At 38.3% G+C, this 16,155-nt stretch overlaps 1 protein-coding gene across 5 annotated transcripts in view; it reads right to left on the bottom strand.

The window, feature by feature from the left end:
* APBB2 (amyloid beta precursor protein binding family B member 2) overlaps nt 1–16,155 on the bottom strand; it is a 180,549-nt gene that overhangs the window by 126,888 nt on the left and 37,506 nt on the right. For all 5 annotated transcript variants that reach the window (XM_061993310.1, XM_061993309.1, XM_061993312.1 and 2 more), the window contains exon 2: nt 339–435. The gene's annotated coding sequence lies outside the window, so the exon portion shown is untranslated. The remainder of the gene's footprint in view (nt 1–338; nt 436–16,155) is intronic.

The following is a 16,155-nucleotide window of genomic DNA, read 5'->3' as shown; positions in this document are numbered from 1 at the left end:
GTTGTCCCCACTAAAAAGAGTATTTCTAACACCATAGAGGAACAGCACTCCTGTGAAACACCTCTGTTGTGTTCTCACACAAGGAGGCAGAGCAAGTCGTAGTGCTTTGTCACACAAATACTGCTAATCTGCAAAAACTACTCTTGCTGGAGTACTGGAAAAGCTGAAGCATCTTTGCTCTGAAGATCTTGATAAACAATGTAAATACTGCATAGAAATACAGGTACCTCCAGTCTCTGTGCTGGCAGAAATGTCAGACTTCACTGTGAGTGACAAGCATTAAAAAGAATCTCCCCACCCTTCACACAGGATTCCCAGACACAGAACAGGTTACTTACTTTCCCCAGCTCGTTGGTGAAAAATATGTAACAGAGTACCAAGTCTTGGAGTCCTGGACACCAGCACCCTTTCAGATTGCTGCAGAAATCAGACAAGCTGCAAAACAAAAACAATCACGTATTAGTTTTCATTTATGAAGGGTCAAGAAGGGATTAATGAAAAGTACTGAGCTTGCTAAGGTACAGTTACAGGAAGAAACCCACATGGCTGCCTTCTGCAGTAGCCTGGGAATCAGATAAGCACAAGTGACTAACAACAACAGCTACCTTCCTTAAAAACCACCTGCATTCAACAACGTGCAGGAGAAGTCAAAGCAGAACAGAGGATCCCTATATTATAATGCAGGGACCTTCCCAAACTGGGCAGGTGTTGCAAGCTGCCTTCTAAACCCTGACAACTCAGGCATGTAAGAGACGCTGCAAAGCGTGCCTTCACTTTTCTCGCTTTCCGTGCTGCATTACAGACATGCAGTCTTCTCCATGCTCAAACACCGAACATCATGAAGAAAATTACTTTTGATGACAGAAACCCAAGTTAGAAAACAGTAGCAAAAAGTTGTCACTAAACGGTATGTTCATAATCTCATTTAGAAAATAAGAGTAAAAAAACTTTTCAATTCTGCTTGTGTTCAGTAGACGTCAAGTATACAATTTATTTTCACAAAGTCTGTATCGCTGTCATTCCCCAACCTTTAAAGCCCCTGGTAAATGATTACATGAATGCTATGGGTTTCATACTGAAAACTATATTAGGACTGTTGCTATGTAGTGACAGAAACAAGGTTATCGCCCCATCAAATGATACTTCGTCATCAGTGGCAGATCTGTCAAACTATGTTCTAGGATTCAAGGTACTAGTCAATTTTATATTTGTTCTCCCATCTGGAGAAGAATACGCAAGAGTGAAGATACAAATCTCTTCTGCTATAGAGCTTGATTTTTCTTTTCCTTTGTTAAAGCAAGAGTCAGGTTAAATCAAGCCAAATTATGTTCTATTTTGAAGAGAGGTTTTGCTCTTTTTTTTTTCCTGTTCTTGTTCTAACAGAAATCCAAAAAATATGAATCCTAGAAAGTACTGAGACGGATCATCTGAGAGTGCTAAAAATGTTCTTGTTAAAAATTATGTTATTTTACTACTTGAAAATAGATCTTTTTATGAGCCAGATGAAAAATAAGTTTAAAGTCTAACTTTTTGAAGAAATATCATACCATTCTACGATTCTATGAAATATTTTCATTTCAATAATGAAACTGCACTTTTAGAAAACTCTTCAAGGGGGCAATAAGAAAACAGATGATCATTAAACTAATATTCTAAGCCAATTTAGCAGGCACATTTGGGGACTTATACAGAAGTCAATCAGATTTCAGTATTCAACAGAAGAAAAAAAAGGAGAGAAAGAAAACACGCTAACACCTTCACACCAGTAAAGCCAAGAGACTTCTTTCTGTTTGAGATTCATAGGTTTTATGTAAACAAAGCTTTCTGGGTTAAATGTTGAAACTCCAAATTTCTCCAAAGACTGGGCACACATGTTAGCTTTTTTCTCCAAATAATTTTAAGAGGTTTCATCCTGATATAAATTAACAGGATTAAATTAATTAATCCTCTTCATCCTATGTACGAAACCTAGTTTGCTCTAAACCAAGTCTAGCATAACTGCAACACAAATAGTAGGTAATTTGGGAGGGAGTTGTTTGGTTTTTTTAAGAAAAAAAGCAATAGTTCAAAAAGCATTTTATGCCTGAAACAACACAATTTTTCCATCAAAACTAAGATGGATCCAGCTACCAGTTCACGATCAGAACAACACCTGAAATACAGAAACACAGGTCCCGAAGGCAGGAATGACCAAGCTCACCAATAAAACAGCAGACAGAAAATGGCACAACAAAGATTCAGCATGAAATTTGACCTCAGATCCAAAGGGCTATTAATGTTGATGACATAAATCCCTGAAACTGCGCTACCACACACCCAACATCTTTTATTTCCCAGTAGAGAATCTTTCTCCCACCCAGAGTGTCCTTCCCTTTCTCTGTATCCTGCTGAACACATTCCCCTCTCCACCCACATTTTTACCATGTCGCTTGCCTTGAATATTGGCAGACTTGAGAACAAGTCTGGGATGAAGATAAGAATTATTTTTCTTCCTGTTTATAAATCTTAATATTTCAAAGAAAAGCTTGGTCAGTCAACAACGCAGCAAGTTCAGTCTCCCAGACCTAAGCAAGCTAGAATAATTCATTTAGGACTTTATAAAAGCAATAAATTGGAAGGCAGATAGCATGCAGGCACTGATACCATTCTTAGAAAATGAATTAGCAACTGTTTAACACCCACAGATGACAAAGTAAGAACATACTGTTACAATTAATGAAATAAACAACTGGCTGGTTGAGGCAATACTAGGTGCAAGGTAAAAAAAATTAAATAATCCCTATTTCCTTCCTTTGCAAAGAAGAGTCTACACGTATTTAAAAGTGTTCCCAGGTATTTAGGTTTCTGTGGGACATAGACCTGCAATCTAGTCCTCAGCTAGCCTCGTAGACAAGTGGACTTTGAGGTGCCAGTGTGCAACCTGATCTTGGGCACACAGAATCTCATTTACAAATAATAAAACCAAGCAGAAAATATTATCCAGCAAGAAAAAAAAAAAGTTATCACCTCTGGTGAGATGCTAGGACAAAATTCACTTTTGCAGAACTCCCAAAACAGAGAGACATCCACCAGACAGACTCCCTGAGGATTTGTAATGAGTAAACTCAGACCAAAGCTACTTTCTTGAGGCTTAACAGGAATTTACCAAGCTGCAAATCTGCAGCTTTTTCCTCCTGCTTCACTACAGTCTGTACTTGTGCCTGGTGGCTTCCTGCTAAGAGCTAAGAAGGTTAGTAGGTTTGATTGCTTTCCTTTCCAGTCTCCTTGCTCTTGGTAAGGAACTCAAAAGTCTACATGAAATGTAAGAGAAGCAGGTTTCCAGTTGGCAAATTTCAACTGTAGCCATTCGGTACCAAAAGAGGTGCTTCAGTATATATACTTCAGTAACTTTCTTCTGCTGAAGCACACACTATAGAAATGGTACTCCCCAACAATGACATCACATTTGTGTTCTTGCCTTTAAAATAGCAAAAAAATAAAAACAACCCTTCTCTTAGACTGACTTTAACTGAGCTACTCTGATTTAAATCCACTCAATCTAAAAACTGAAACCAAAAAATAAAAACTTTTGCCAACTTCTCCCCCTTTCCCACTGGGCAACTGCTTCTCAGACAGACCCAGCAGAGAACAGCTAGCCTAGACTTGGAGGTGGCACAACTCTCCAAGGAGGCCAACAGATAGGCTTCTACTTTTTCACCTCGAAAGTTTGTTTTGTACAAAAATGAACTCATCTATTTGCATCAGGGAATACACATTTTAAGGATTACATCACTCTGGAGCACTCCTCCTGTGTCCTTTGTAGTAATTGCTATATATTGCTAAGAGCCTGCACATTTGGCTGTACTGGGCACGGTGGAAGAGTGTAGTATCAGCAACATACAAGTTGGCAGGGATTCAATTCCTCTCCTAAAAGTAACTATAGATTTCCCAATTCTTGTGGTTTTAGAATACAAGCACAGTTGAGAACTTATACGTGAGGTTAAAGACATTATGTATGTAAAATCCTCATAACAGAGATGAGTGAATTGATATCAGTATGAAACTGGTGACAGTTTTCATACTGCAGTTTTCTCCAGGCACACACAGACATGCTGGCATGCTGCTTTAGGTTATCAGACTGGGGATCCCGTCTTTCAAATAGGAATCATAGGATCCCAACTACCCCTCCATTAAAATTTCCACCTCTTCCTCCAGTTTAAAAATAGAAGAAAGAAGTAGCCCAACATAACATCAATTATTAATAAGTACAGCATGGTCATCTATTTTAGAGACAATTTTTTCTCTTTCCTTCTAGAAAGGCACATTACCAGTTTCTAACTCCAATCCATCAGACAGTCTCCTGGAGAGCCATATGCAACCGCCTTAAGAACCCCAACTGTTGAGGGTTGTTTCTGAAAAATGGAGAGAAGGAAAGAACAGAGAGGGAAGAGATGAGTTTTTTCTGAGGTTTCTAGGGACCTTAATCTGGAAACTGTTTAAAAGAAGAATTAAAAAAATCCAACCTGCCAAAATCAACAAAGTACATTTTTCTTATTAAAAAACCAAAAAAACCAAAGCTGACAGGTGTATTAAAAACTTGCACTTCAATCTGACAGATGTAGAGGACTCTCATAACATAATGACAGGGAAAAGACTCATGAAAGATGGAGCGGTGGAGAACACTGCTGTCACAGCCTCTAAGATTCCCTGAGGTTCTCTGTCTGCATCTTCTTTGACAGAAGTTTTTGTCAAATCCACAGAATGAAGCACTTAACACATTAGTTTGCTTACTGCCCTGGAGGACCAAAAGGAAAACAGCATCACTTCGATGATATTTCACTTTCCCAGATTTTTGAAGGGACAATTTTTACAAGGTCAGGATGAAGCACTTTCACAATTAGTGGCTAAAACACTGAAATGCACATGGCACCGATTTCTTTATGAACTCTGGGAAGTCCAACACAACTGAAGAGATCTGGTTATCTATTATTTGCAGGAGGGGTCCCACTCTTCCCTTTTCAGGTTAGAAAGCATATTCTGGACACCTTCCTGGAAACAGTAGAAGATGGGCTGGGTCATCCTGGGACAGTCTTCTGTCTCCCTACACACGCTCTGACTTTGGAGTCGCTAAAGAAGAAACTGTGAGGACAGAAAGGGTCGCTAAGGAAGAAACTGTGAGGACAGAAAGTTGTGATATTTACAAACGATCTCCAAGTCTGACACTTTCATTTTACTGATTCCTTGTAAAAAATGTCCAAAGTGGATATCTGAATGTGGTTTTTATTTTTTCTTTTAAAGTTTTGCACAGAAGGAGGTGCACGAAGTGGGATGGGGCAGATAAGAAACTTTCCTGTCTGTCTTGATCAAACCTCTATTTCCATTTTAGCAAATCCTCCCCACCATCACCCTCAAACCAATTCCACAGGCCATCTCTTTGTCAGTGACTGCTCCCAAACACCAGGGTGTTACTTCAGTTCTCTGGCTACATGACTATCTCAAACCTTTCCACTCACTGAGCTCTGCTGCACAGACACCAAATCAGAAGAGCACCCTACGTTGACATCAAAGCAGAATTCATCACCAGTGGTGATATCTCGCACTACACAGACTGCTGCCAGCTCATCTGGTCCTGTCAGATTGCGCACCCCAAAAAACCCACTTTGATTTGTGTTCTGCTTTTATAGTTACCCATAAATTATAATATCCCACCACAAAAAACTTTTATGGAAATCCTCTACCCGTACAGGCTGAGGGAGTTGGTATTTGCACTGGTGAGTAACTCAGCTTCCCAAGGGTGAACTCGTCAGCCAGGGCAAGGAACTGTTCCAGAAAGACAGGTGCTCACTGGTGATAGGTCTCAGCATGCATACAACCAATGTGCAAAAGCCAAGGGAGGAGGAAGAGAACACAGAAACATCCTGAAGATAGCTCCCACAGCCCAGGGCAGGCAGCTTACAGCACACTGAGTCTCGTTTCCTCTGCTTCTGTTCATAAGCTTACCTCTTCTCCCCAACTTTCAGCAGCACTGCTATTGTGACTCACAGCAAGAACCACAGAAGTAGCTGCTATAACAGAACTGGGCAAATATCTGGGCTGAGGCTGACAGTTTCTGGGTTATTATGCCAAAGGCACAGCATGATCAACATAGTGATAGGTATCACACAACAGCAAGTCCTCAAGCACAGTTTGCATACCACTGCAGCTTGTTTTCCCCCCAGCTGATGGCAATCAAACCCTATTTTTTGTTTGCTCATCCCTCTTGACCCAAGTGTTAGAGCCTAGAGGCCCAATGCATGACTTGCTGTTAGCAAGCAAAACAGGCATGCTTTGAAAAAATTCACCCAGTCAAGATAAAAAGAGTTAGAAAAAAATTAGAAGAGGAAAGAAAAAAAACTTGAATCAATATTTGAAAACAAAGCAGTCTGGAATTTCTCAAAATTCTCTCAAAAAAATCCCTTATTCTTAGACAAGTGAGGTGCAACTTAGCCAAACAATTTTCCCAATATATGTTAAGAATAAAGCTTACTGTTACACACGCACCAAATTTTAAGGAAGGAATTGAAAGCCTGGGAATTCATGTTAATATAGATGACATAGACCAGTCATGAGGGTTAAAAGCAACTAAAGATGCCTCTACGAGCTCAGAGAAAAACATCTCAAAATGATGTGACTTCTTAGCAGACATACTATACTTTAAGACCAGGTTTTATCTGTCACTTAGATAAAGACCTGCAGGTGATGAGTATTCAGGTCACACACACCTTTTCTGCAGCAACCCACAGCACCACTATTCATGTGATAAACACCCACGTCACAGCAGCAGCCAGTGGCAATGAATAATGCAAGAGATCCAGTGACTACCACACACCATATACCCATGGGATATGGAGGAATAGTTTTAGCTTAAGTCATTCTTCCCCCTCCAGGGTGCAAGCATGCTCTTCAATTATTCTCTCTCTATCTCTTATTCTGTACATATATTAACAGGTCAAACCCAAAAAAAGAGGATGAGTCGTTGCAAAAGAAATGGAGACAAACGGAAATGCAATCCACTGTCTCACAAGATCATGTTAAAAATACTACATCATCTGCTTGAGCCAAGAGCGCCACAAGCCAGAGAAACAGTGTTTCTGACAAGGTAGTCCTTTGTTCATATTTAACAATAAAAGTATTCTCCCCATTAAAAGACAATAGTTTCACAAAGCATTAGCTAAAGCAGGATAAATTAAAATGGAGCCACATTCAGTCTTAGCTTGTAACCCTGCCTGAATGAAGGCAGGTTATTAAAAGTGCACTGCAAAACTGAAGTGGTATCAGAATTTGTGAGTCAACTGCATTTTAAAAAGGCATAATCACCTGTGCTCTAAGTACAAACTGTCTCAGTAATTCACTTCTGTTATTCATTCCTATTCTGAGTACTACTATCACTGTATAATTCTCCTCAACTCCTCTAGATGTTCTCCATTACTTTCTAGCTTATGCTGCACACAACAGGGTGCTTCATCTGAGAGTATCATTGATAGCCCGCCATGCCAGGCCAAGGCCCAGCTTACAGTAGCATCATGGGACAAGCAATGTTAGCTTGGCTTCTCTGGCTTTTCAGCATCCTCCTTAGCCAAGCACTCCACCAGCTGTGCTGGCCTTCACACAGCTTTTGCATTATTCTAGGCATTCACTCACACTGCAGATTTATTATGCCATTAGAAAGGTGTCTTTGTCTCACATCTGTGTTGTTTCATATTACTTCTTTTACATCATTTTCATATATACAAGAAAATCTATACAGGAAAATTTATCTAGCAGAAGACTAAATTACATTCATTAAAGCTCAGGCAGACACTCAGACTGCATTCTTAAAATGAATGCACTAAAAAAAGGCAGAACAAAAGGCTCAAGTCTCTCTCTCCAGTTTTAGTCATAGTAAATTTTAATGATGCTGCTACAAGAACTCATAACTTTGGCCTCAAACCCAGCTAAAAGAGAGCAACCTGGAACTTAGGCAATCAGTGATTCTGCATACTAGGCCAACAAATTCAAAATTTTTTCACAATAGGTGCCTAACTATAAAGAGAGATGAACTCCTCTACCTTACAAGTCTTTGTTATTCTGGTTCAGGAAGGGGAATAAAGTTTTTTAGAAGTATTACAGCACATTTGTTTTTTCCCCCACACTAAAAATTACTTATGTAAGTCTATTAAATGTTTGGAGTACATTGCATATACACATAGTAGAACTAAGGCAAAACCACTGCTAAAAAGTAATTGTATCAGACCTGTCCTGCATCCACCACCTTAAGCTTAACAAATGTTGGGTTTTGGGTGAGTTTTGTTTGTTTTTGGTTTTTGGGTTTTTTTTTTTTTTTTTTTTTTTTTGTTAAACAAAACAGGGTCAGTGAGAACTTGGAATACTTCTTGCTCAGAATAGCCAGTGGTTAAGACAGAAAAATACTCATTTAACTTATTCCTTTATTAATCATCTTTGCTGGCTAGCTGACTCACCATCTATGGTTGATCTCTTAAGGAAGTGGACGAAAAATACAGTAGCTGTAGTTTCACAATTCTGACCAAGAAAAAGATATTCAGGTTTTTTTTTGGTTTTGTGTTTTTTTTTTTTTTTTTTTTTTTAACGTACGACTGCAGTTCTAATTCTATGCAGTAATTCCTCAATTCCCTGCCCCTGATAGGGTGATCTACTGACAGTGCAATAACCTGAAGAAAAGAACAAGATTCATTTTCTGATCAACTTCAAAAAGTAAGCACACATCTTCCTCCTGTGTCATAAAATCTGCTATGTGGCTAAAACCCCTTACCTAATCCATACGTACTTCAGTTATCTTTCTCTTTTTCTTCTTTTAAAAAAACCCAAATTTAGGCCACTATTAGAAAAGATTCTTCAGTTTCCTCTGAGAAAATTATTAACTATTCTAGCAAAAACAGGAAAAAATACGCCTTCCACAGAAGAGAAATTAGGAAGACAGAAGACACTAAATCCCTATTGTTCCTAGTATGACCTCTGACTTCCAAACAATGTTGACTACATATTTGCCTTGTTATGTATAGCTTTCTTTAACCATCTCACAGGTTTCAGAAGTTTGTTCCCCTAAATTTCACCATATTCTAACCTGCCACACATAAGCATATTCTTAATTCATTTGAAAAACCTTTTCCAACAGTTGCAGACAAAACACTCCATCCCAAAAAACTACAAGCTATAGAACAGCACTTGTCATTTCTACCCTGTAAAAAAAAGAATTTAAATATACCACTTCTTCTCAGTAATGACTTCTGCTCAGGTATGATTACACAGCCAAGAAACAAAATACATGCTTACAAGTGCAATGTGGCAATTATTCCTAATGTTCTTAAAAGCCAAGCTTTTTATTTAACAATATGAATGAAGTTGTTTGATTAGGAAGCTCTTTCAAAAGACAAATACTTTTAAAGTGTTTTATTTAACAAAATAACAACAGTGAGGCTGCAGATTAATGAAGAGCTATATTGCTATGCCCAAAATATACTAATTTAGGTTCTTTCCAAGTTCTCCATTCCTACAGTTTTATGACCTAGACTTTTACTAGCAAGTGTTGTGTTCAGGTTTTTCTAAATAAATCACATACACACAAGAAGTGGATATGTCTGTATTAAACCAAAAAGGTTTTTAATTCATTTCCTTTTTAACTGGAAGGAAATTTTCCTGCAGGACAGCACACATACTTAATTACACTGTCGGACAGTTATATTTACACTTCATGTCAATATCAAAAAGTTAAACTACAGAAATAAATATGTTGCTACAATATTGCTGAGTCTTCAATAGAATACCCTGCACTTACTACTATCACTTACGATCACTTTCATTAAACCACAGGAAATACGACCTCTGAACAGACCTGACTGCAGCTGTTATGAGATGCTCCAAAAGGAAGCAACAAAATTCACCCTATTAATATTCCCTCACTTTAGCACACTAAGGTGCATAACGGTATGTCCTTATCATTTATGGTTATGAATTAAAACCTCCTGACATGCCCTTGTTTTAATGAAGGCCTCAATTCCAGAGAATTACATTGTTTGTTTGTTTGGTTTTTTTTAATTTCCAGTGCATTGATTTCTTTCCAATTCATGCAGAACTCTCCACACCAGTAAGAAACTGAGGCACACCAGACAACCGCAGTAAGAGGGATCCCATCTCCCAATGCCGTGCTCTCAAACAGAATTCAACACAGAATAAGACTACTTCTTTTCAAATAAAAGATTGCCCTGGATACCCACTGCAGTGCTTTGTCCTAACCACACATTCCCAACACACCCACTCATGCTGTATAAAGAATGCCAGCTATGTTTAACATTCTGCTTGGAGGTACTGGAGGGACCTAGTGTCAGCAGTAGCCACAGGCAGTCAAATTTACTCAAAATGGTTACATTACTCAACGTATAAGAAAAGGAATTTATTCAACAACAGACACTGGGGCTCAATAGCTTCTTAAATGACTACTGGTAATGACTAAAACCATGAGAGGGATGCTCACTGGTAGAGGAAAGTTCTAGAGTTGTGTATTGATCCTCTCTGGCTAAACTACAACAAAAATGTTAAAAGTATTAGGAAATTAAAAGTTAAAATAAAGGTGCTCTACGACACTAAGAAAAGTATGTGATAGAAGAAATCGAACTGAAGTAACGATGGTCTCAAGGAAGCCTCCAGGAAGTCAATGGGAATTTAGCCACTAATTACACAGAACTTAAGACTGAGGTCTGTGCCACAACTGAAAAAGAGAATTCCAAACTCTTCTGGAGTTTATAAGTATTTTTCCTCACACATGTCATATCCTAGAGGTCTCAGAACTTGTTAACAGTAGAAGATCAAAATTACAGCTCTAGGAACAAAATCACTGACCAGTCAAACCAAGGTTGAACACAAACATCTGAACGGGGACCACTTGAAAGTCAAAACATTAAAACTGTCTACTATACCCTACAAAATGTGAATGGTGCAGAATTTGCTAGAAAGCAGTATGAGAAGTGAGTACCTACAACCTCAGCTAAAGTCCACAGAAACCAAGAAGAATTCCCACTGTTTCCATTTTACCCACCTAGGAAGCTGGCAGTGCTCAGGGCTACTGGGAGAGAACTAGCACAGTAACTTCTTGACAGAGACAGAAGTGTGTCCACGTGTATGTACATAAACTGTACAGTCATACATCTGTGCCGATTTAAACTTTCTCCTTCAACAGCAGTTGGCTCTTTAGACTGGCTCAGCCACCTCATCACAGCAATACTGTCACAAGGATGCATGTTCTTTGAGATGTTAGTTTTCACCTGGGTCCTCAAATTTATCATCTTAAATAGGGGGCTACAAGGGTGCTGGGGAAGAGGAAAAAGCATGTTGTAGTAGCTTGAAGATGGACAGACACCTTTTAACAATTGATTTCAGCAACAGTTTTTAAAAAGTTAATTTTGGAGCAGGTCAAATCACATGAAACTGCCCATAATCTTTCACTGTGCTTTTGAAACTTAATTGGAAGATATCACATATGGCACATGTGACAGGCCAGGAGCACCACCAACTCTTACAACGCAGATGACACGAATAACCTCACCAATGTGCTCAACCCTACCCATTCTGCGTCTTCAGTGACGTTTAGATACGGGAAAAATTAAAAAATCACATTGGGGTCATATCTAAAGCTTACAGAAATCCACGCATGGGTTTGTATAAATTTCAGATGAGAGCCTGATCTAATCACAACATGGACAAATATGTCCTCCACATTCTCTGAAGGTCCAAAAAGAAGATGAAGTACCTGACACAGGAACAGCCCTTGCTTACTCCTTGCCACCTGGGAAATGAAGGGAAGGGTGACCACTGCAAAAAAGCCCCTGCAAAGGATCTAGAAGTATCTGTCATACATTGCTTACAGTAACAAGCATTTTTAACACCATGCCTTTTGTCAGAAACAGTCAAACAGTTTATGTAATAGCACAATAGCATTAGAGTAAAAATAAAGATAAATCTTGAGAGAACACTAATACTAAAGTTCAAAAGGCAGCTTAAATTTAGAAAGCTTAACAGAAACCAGGGAAATGTTCTGCAACTCTTTCTAATGGAGACAGGCAGCACCATAGGCAAAGGTAGTTTCAGTCATAGTAACTTCAGCATGGTCTTAAATCATGGAGAATGCTTTGGTGTAAGGGAAAAAACTTGTTCTTAGCAGCAATTAGCAGACAAAACCTGTTCCTAGTGAAACCACTGGGGCTAGGATTCTGCATTCTGGTTCCATAATTAACACTCGTGGCTTTTTTATATTCTTTTCAATTACATATACATTTAGCCAGCTTTTTATCAAATTTTTATAAAAAAATCAATGCATTATATAAAGATTTTTTTAAAAACACACCACACACCTTGCACATAATATGACAAGACATATATGTGTTTAAAAATGTGACTTGAGAGGATGCCTTAAAATTCTCGGTGCACTCACACGAATTGTCATCTGCCACTTGACCTCCTGAGGCATTTATTACTGATCATCTTCCCAAAGAATCCTTTTTCTGTCTCTACTTCTAAGAAGCTGCTGGTGAACTCACACAAACAGTCTGCTAAAAGAAATGTTAAAAACCCCACAACCTAAATCTATGTCTAGTGAGAGAAAAAACAAATCCACAATTAGTACAGCACAGGCATACTGCTATAAACCTTAACACAGAGAGAGGATCCAGTTACTACCCTTCAGCAAGTATCCCTAGGAGACAGGCTTTGCTGCTTATCTTTTTGCAAGATCACCATATCAAACCAGAAGAAAATACATAACACTCTGAAAAGCTCACCAGACTCAATGAAACACTATAAAGTCCTAATTAGGGATACCTGTATGCAAAATGTACACTGCAAAGGCCACCAACTGGCAACAGGCCACTAGATTACAAATTACATCCTTTGTAACCTTGTTGGCTGTCTTACAGACACACAAAGGTTTAGGTTTAAATTTAACACAATCCTAGTGTGGCTGGTACAGTCAGCAAAACCATATCTTTCAAACCTAACAGTGTGGGATTATGGGAAAAGCAAGTTGACTATGGCACTGCATAAGCTGAGATAAAGCAGTCGACATCACATCTAATGAAGACTGAACACATAACCTAAAGAAGCACTTTTGGTTGACAAGACAAAAAAGCAGCAGCAGCTTCTCTTCCCGCTTTTGTATAAGAAACCACTGACATGGCAGAGAACAGTTAAAAAAAACACAAGCAGTTACCACCTTTTTTATAAGGCAGCTTTCAAAAACTTTGTAAAGCCCAAAAAAATCTATAACTGAGCTAATTCTGTGAATCCTGACAACCAGGAAAGGAAATGACTGTGCTTTACGTAAACCAAGCAAAGACTTCTATTAAGATGGCTTAAATAAAACAGATCCCCAAGAGAGGAAATAAAATGTTACCCAATTCATCTGGCATATATCCAGTCTCAGGAGCAACAAATTCTAATCTTTCTAGACCCCAGACCGCATTTTCTTGCCAGGGTCAAGTCCACTTCCCTCTTGGTAAAGAATATTTTTAAATCATTTTAATTCTGCCCGTTCTGATGGCTTATTTGTAATTGCTTATACTTCTCAAAAAAAAAAAGAGCCATCAGGTAAAAAAGTTACTCCAAACGACCTCCATACTTCACTAATTTTGAGACAGATCAATGTTGACATTAAAATGCACAAAATGACTTCTGAAGAGATACCTTTTGAAGAAGATGAAAATTCTCTTTCTTTCAAACTATCTTTTTTTTTTCTCCCCCCAAACTCAGGTCATTGTAGTTGGTTGACCCTGGCCAGGTGCCAGGTACCACTAAGCCATACTCTATCACTGTCCCTCCTCAGCCGGACATGGGACAGAAAATTAACAAAATATTCCCCAAGTTGAGATAAGGAGAGAGATCACTCAGCAATAACCAGACACAAAAGAGACTCAACTTGGGAAAATATTTATTTTCTTGCCAATCAGAACAGAGCAGGATAATAAAATCAAATCTTAAAATTTAACCTGTTTTAGACAAAGCCTATCTTTGGCTGTTGAAGGTATATACTATTATAAGAGTTTAAAATACTGTACTGCCTTTGCACACTTACAAATACAATTCCTTTTAAAATAATGGTTGAAACTACTTTTATTCTAATTTGCCTATTACACAGGCAAAGCTTTTTCTATATTTCACTAAATTACACCTAAACCTAAGGAAATTACATACACATATCTTTTAACAGCAGACATTTCCCATGACCCAGAACATAGCTTATTCACCTGTATGTACATGAAATATGGCCCTGTTCAGATTAAAAGTAGTAATTGTTTCATGCAAAATAAAAAGTTATGATGACTGGAGGTAATGAAACATAAGACAGTGATTACTTTAGAGGCTTTATTTCACCTGATGATGCTAAAAGACCAGATTGTTCTTTTGCACTTAAAAGTTGTTTCTAAAGCCTCCATCTCTTCAGAGTTGTGGTTTAGTGAAGACAACACTTCCTCTATTTGCACAGTAAGAAAGCACACCTGGAATGCCAATAAACCTCAGACTTCCTTAGGCTGAAACACACTCTCAAGAACCATAAAAAGTACATATATGCAAGCATGCAGCTGTGTGAGGTGTATTCCCTTTAGTTAGCTACAACTTACCTAATACTTACATTAAAAAGAAGAGACATCTGTATCCGTTTTAACCAGTACCACCTAGAGAGATTTCTTTAAATACTAAGCTAATTAAAAAAACATAGCTGAAGCTAGACACAGAGCTCAGAAGACCAAGGACTTCATTTTTATTACTAACAATGTGAGGAGCCTTGTACAAATTGCTTAAGCTCACTGTAGGATAGTTTACAAACCTACTCAAAACCACAGCCACAAGTAGTGTCCATGGCTTCTTGACAGGTGTGTTAAAACAACGTGGAGGAGGAGGAGAGAACCTGTAACATCCTTAACAAGTGTATTAATAAACTCATTTTGACACTGTTTAGAGACTCTTGATTGAGGTATGTCCTGTCCACGAAACAAGGAGTCAGAGGAGTTCTCCCCACAATTTCCAAACTACAGCAGCATAGCAAAGGTACAAGAAAGTGATAAATCAGTAAATAAAATATGATAAGAGCCACACAAAACCACAGTCACCTATTACCCACAAATAAGAATAACTCAATGGTCAGAATAGACTCATGTCTAACCCATCCTTGTCCCTGCAAGGCAAGATGGATCTTCAGGAATTCAGTCAAATGTGCCCACACAAGGTAGGCAAGCTGAGTGAAGAGCCTACTGTCACCTTCTGCTGTAATGTAGCTTTCTGCCTAAAAAAAAAACCCAAAAAAACACACCACATATCTTCTGATATTCTTAACTCCTTATTTCCAGGACAGGAGATGCTTGCTGAAAGTCTGTAACATTTCCAGAGAGTCACTGACGAAAGATAGTATGTAAGTAATACATTATCATCAGTAAACCTAAGCTATACTGTTATTTTGTGTTCTTATGCATTCCTTCGTTACAGGTAAAGGTAAGGCACTTTATAACAAACAAAAAAAGCAGCTATATAAAGATCATTTGTTCTAAGTGATAAAAGCAGTAGCAATTTACGCTAGCTAATAACAAGACAAATCTACTGTATTAGTTTAACATTCTGAGGCATAGAATTAAACAGGTAATAAATATCCACATGAGTGAAGCACAAAGATAATGTTAGGATTAATCTTGACTCATAGAAAACCCAAGGGTCTATAAATGGTCCTCATCCAACAGCACTTCTAAAGTAATCTATTTAGTCCCTGTGTTTGGTGGAACACCAACTGTGAACAATTTACAAACTACAAGATAGTGATATATCTGAGGCCATGACTCAAGCACGTAAGGAGCTATTGCTTTCCTAATAGAGTTAATCTTTCGGGTAACTATTGCAATGGCTCACTAGTGATCAACTCTCCAGTCCACAAAAACATTTCCCAACAGTAAGGTGTCTCAAAACAGGATAGTTTTAATCCTCGCTCATTTTACTACACTATGGTTGAGTTGTGAGCAAACATGCAACAAATTAAGTCAATTTCTTGGTTTAGATCAAGAAATAGTAAAAACAGCTCAAGACTGATCAACTGTTAAGGCATCATAAATAACAATTTTCCCTTAGCAACTGCTGGAGGTGATGTTC

The sequence above is a fragment of the Colius striatus genome, chromosome 3 (assembly GCF_028858725.1).
Source record: "Colius striatus isolate bColStr4 chromosome 3, bColStr4.1.hap1, whole genome shotgun sequence".
Classification (NCBI taxonomy): Eukaryota; Metazoa; Chordata; class Aves; order Coliiformes; family Coliidae; genus Colius; species Colius striatus.
Note: the sequence above shows the minus strand (reverse complement) of the source record. Positions and strands in the feature narration are given on the sequence as shown.